We start from the raw sequence: 4,917 nt of genomic DNA on the forward strand, positions 1-4,917 counted from the left end.
TACTCTAAAAAAAGAGAATATATCTAAGACCTCATCTTTTTGGCCTCTGATAAGACCTCATGGCAGTTGGCATTACAATGCTAGAAACATATACAGAAGCAACCACATGATGATATAGGAAGCCACAGGGATCCAAGGAACCAGTTTCACTCTCTCTCTTCTCTTTTCCTTCTCTTCCCCTCCCACCCTCCAACCAGGGTACCTCAATACCTTCCAAGGGTGGTTCCCCTAATAACCAAATCATCTTGCTCTGACCCCAATTTTTTTATACTGTACTAGGATAGAATGGGCCATTCAGTAGCTTCTGGGACAAATGCATTCCTATTACCACAATTACTCTAGCAAACCTGGACTAACCCCATTATTGGAGACCAAGCTTTCTAGACATGAATGTCTGGGGGACACATTCATACTATATCCAAACCATAGCACAGACCATACAGAGCTGAGTTATGGCAACCTGGTCATCAATAGTAAGGAAAAGCACCCATAGATGATATACAGATGAATGAGTGAAGCTGTGTCACATTAAATTCTATTTATAAAACAGGGGTAAACATTTAAAGAATTAACTAATCCTTCTCAAACATCAAAAAAATAGAAGAGGAGAAAATACTTCCTAACTCACTTTATGAGGCCAGGAAGAATCCAGCATCTAAAATATATGAAGAATTCTTTCAACTCAACAATAAAAAGATAATCCAAATAAAAAGTAACCAAAGGATAGATATTTCTTCAAAGAAAATGTTCAAATGACCAATTAGCACATAAAAAGGTACTCAACATCATTAGCCATTAGAAAAATGCAAATCAAAACCACAGTGCAATGCCATTTCACACCCATGAGGAAAGTGATAATTTTAAAAAATAGGAAGGGGAAATAATAATGTTGTCAAAATGTAAAAAATACTGAAATCCTTGATGAATTGCTAGTAGGGACACTAAACAGTGCAGCTACTATGGCAGTCACAAAAAAAGTTAAACATACAGCAGGTAATTCTAGTGTTAGATATATACCCCCAAAAAAATGAAAACAGGAACCAAAACAAATACATATATATACATATTCATAGCAACACTATTCACAATAGACAAAGGTAGAAACAAACCAAAAGTCCATCAGCAGAAGCAAGGATAAACAGATTTTGGCATATATACATACAGTAAAATGTTATTTAGTTATGAAAAGGAGAAAAGTACTGATTCATACTACATGGAGAACATCAAAACATTATGTCAGGCAGACGGAAGGCGGAACCACACGGCACTCGGCGCAGGCAGAAGGCGGCATAGAATGCAGAAGCTTTGCTTGCGGGTCACCAGACCAAGCTCTGGACAAAGCACAAGGTTACCCCAGCCACCCCAACCTCACCAAACACCCTATGCAGGAAACAGACAGAATCCACCTTGGAAAACCTTACTCACCATCTATGGGTGGGCGTGGCTAAAAGCGTGGTTCTACGGCTGATCAGGTACCCGGTTTCCAACTCCCCGCCCCTCCCGGTGATAACTCAAAATTTTTCTCACAAGCTTTTGGGGGGGTGTAACTATCAACGCAGAACAGCAACTATATAGGCACCTGGTTTCCAACTCAGAGACTAAGAGCAGGGAGGCTCCAGGTAGAAGCTCAAGCCCTCTCACCCTGGCTACCTCCACCACCCTGAGCATAGAAACTCAAGCTAGGAATCAACAACTCCACCTACTGAAAGAAAAGAAAACAGAATTCTGAGAGACTTTTTTTTTCTTCTTTCTTTTCTTTTCTCTCTCATACATTCTCCTCTACCCTTCCCCCTCTGGTCCTCACAACCTCAACAGATGTGAAACCAAGAACTTTGCATGAAATAAGACTTCAAGAACTGAATCACCAGAATAATATAGAGAGAGGAATTGCATATGCCTCACCTTCCTCCCTTTTTTTCTTCTTATTTCTTTCTCCCTCTCTCTCTTTTTCTTTCTTTCCTTGTTATTTTTTTCTTCTTCCTCCCTCTATCCCACTTTCAACCTCCTACTTTTTACTATTTATACACAGGGTGATTTTCTAAATACAGATAGGAATTTGAATTTATGCATTCTTCCATAAATTCCCCCTGTCTATTCATTAGAGTTCTCCTCCAAAGTTGCTAAGTTAGATTAACCCCATATCCTCACTCCTATCCCCTTTAACATAATGTCCTATGCCTGACCCTCAGTTTTCTACACACCACCAGAAAGGTTATGACTTTTATGAAACTAATGACTATATTCTAAATAACAATTGAAGCCAATATCTATAGACATAGCATCTAACTATAAATGTATTAATAATGAAAACTTGCTCATAGATGATGTACTACTGATATTGGGAACTGTTAACATTGTCTTTCTCCACGAAAGAGAGATTTTGGAACTATAAAACAGCAATATAAATATATAGAGTGAAAACATTAACACAACAGTTACACAGAGCTGGAAAGAAATGTGAGCAGTATGAAAAGACAAGGAAAGAAAGGGCCACAAACAATGTAAGAGAGTTCAACATGATAAGAGGTAACATCTGCAGCAGAAGGAATGTCAGATAAAGATTTCAGGATATACATGGTTCAGATGATCTGGAGTCTCAAGGAAGACATTAGACAGCAAATGCAGACAATGAAAGATCACTTTGACAATGAATTAAATAAACAAATCCAAGAACCAAAAGATCAACTCTACAGGGAGATAGAGGTTATAAAAAAAAATTCTGGAAATGAAGGAAATAATAAACCAAATTAAAAACTCAAATGAGAGTATCACCAGCAGAGTAGAACACTTAGAATATAGAACATCAGACAACAGAGAAAAAGTATATCATCTCAAAAAGAGTGTATACAGCACAGTGAGACTGACAGAAACCACGAGCAGAACATCCAAGAAATATGGGATCCCATAAAGAGACCAAATTTAAGAATTTTGGGGGTGTAGCAGGGTATAGAGGTCCAAACCAAAAGAATGAGCAACTGGTCAATGAAATAACATTAGAAAACTTCCTGAAGTTTTGAAGACATGAAGAATGAAACAGAAATCCAAATCCTAGAAGCCTACAGGATGCCAAATGTGCAAAATCACCATAGACCCACACCAAGACACATTATAATGAAGATGCCCAACATACAGAACAAGGAGAGAACTTTAAAAGCCACAAGAGAAAGGAAGCAGATTATATTTAGGGGTAAACCAATTAGGTTAACGGCTGATCTTTCAACACAGACTCTGAAAGCTAGAAGATCCTGGAACAACATATTTCAAAGATAATGGGTTCCAACCAAGAATCTTGTATCCAGCAAAATTAAGCTTCAGGTTTGAAGATAAAATAAAAACCTTTCATGATAAACAAAAGTTAAAAGAATTTGCAGCTAGAAAACCAGCGCTTCAAAACATCCTTGGCAAAACATTACAAGAAGAGGAAATGAAAAATCACAATGAAAACCAACAATGGGAGGTAGTACAGTAAAGGAAAAACTAGTTAAAGAGGAAAAGCAAATCAAGTTAAATAACAAATATAAACAAATACAGCCAGAAATACAAACCATATCTCAATAGTAACCTTAAATGTTAATGGCTTAAACTCAGCAATGAAAAGACATAGGCTAGTAGACTGGATTTAGAAAGAAAAGATCCAACAATATGCTGCCTACAGGGGACTCATCTGATAGGAAAAGACATACACAGACTGAAGGTAAAAGGTTGGGAAAAATCATACCACTCACATGGACCTCGGAAGCAAGCAGGGGTGTCCATACTCATCTCAAGTAAAATAGACTTCAAGCCAAAGTTAATCAAAAGGGATAAAGAAGGACACTACATACTGCTCAAGGAAACCATACACCAACAAGACATAACAATAGATATATATGCCCCAAACAATGGTGCGGCTATGTTCATCAAACAAACTCTTCTCAAGTTCAAGAGTCAAATAGACCACAACACAATAATCATAGGTGACTTTAACACATGTCTCTCACCACTGGACAGATCTTCCAAACAAAAGTTGAATTAAGAAACTATAGAACTCAATAACAAAATTAATAACTTAAACTTAATTGACATATATAGAATATATCAACCAACATCAAGCAGATACACTTTTTTCTCAGCAGCACATGGATCCTTCTCGAAAATAGACCATATATTATGTCACAGGGCAACTCTTAGCAAATACAAAGGAGCAGAGATACTACCATGCATTTTATCCGATCATAATGGAATTACATTGGAAATCAATGATAAAATAAGGAAGAAAAATTCCTGAATCACATGGAGAATGAACAATATGCTACTGAATGAACAATAGGTTACAGAAGATATCAAGGAGGAAATTAAAAAATTCTTAGAGGTAAATGAAAACTCAGACACAACATATTGAAATCTCTGGGACACTATGAAAGCAGTACTAAGAGGAAAATTCATTTCATGGACTTCATTCCTTAAAAGAAGAAAAAGCCAACAAATAAGTGACCTCACACTACACCTCAAAGCCCTAGAAAAAGAAGAACAAATCAGCAGCAAATGCAGTAGAAGGCAATAAATAATTAAAATCAGAGCTGAACTCAATGAAATCAAAACAAAATAAACAATTGAAAAAACTTGACACAACCAAAAGTGGGTTCTTTGAAATAATAAATAAGATTGACAGACTCTTAGCCATGCTAACAAATAGAAGAAGAGAGAGAACCCAAATTTCTAGCATATGGGATGAAAAAGGCAATATCACAACAGACACTACAGAAATACAGAAGATAATTAGAAGTTATTTTGAAACCTTATACTCTAATAAAATAGAAGATAGTGAAGGCATCGATAAATTCCTTAAGTCATATGATCTGCCCAGATTGAGTCAGGAAGATATACACAACATAAACAGACCAATATCAAGTGAGGAAATAGAAGAATCCATCAAAA

The 4,917-nt window shown here is 36.5% G+C and overlaps 1 non-coding gene across 1 annotated transcript; it reads right to left on the reverse strand.

Moving 5' to 3' along the window:
* Positions 1-268: 268 nt before the first annotated feature.
* On the reverse strand, positions 269-383 carry LOC120890151 (small nucleolar RNA SNORA66). The gene has a single exon (XR_005734399.1). It is a non-coding gene; the product is annotated as a small nucleolar RNA SNORA66 (small nucleolar RNA).
* Positions 384-4,917: the final 4,534 nt, after the last annotated feature.

The sequence above is a fragment of the Ictidomys tridecemlineatus genome, chromosome 4 (genome assembly GCF_052094955.1).
Source record: "Ictidomys tridecemlineatus isolate mIctTri1 chromosome 4, mIctTri1.hap1, whole genome shotgun sequence".
In the NCBI taxonomy this organism is placed as follows: domain Eukaryota; kingdom Metazoa; phylum Chordata; class Mammalia; order Rodentia; family Sciuridae; genus Ictidomys; species Ictidomys tridecemlineatus.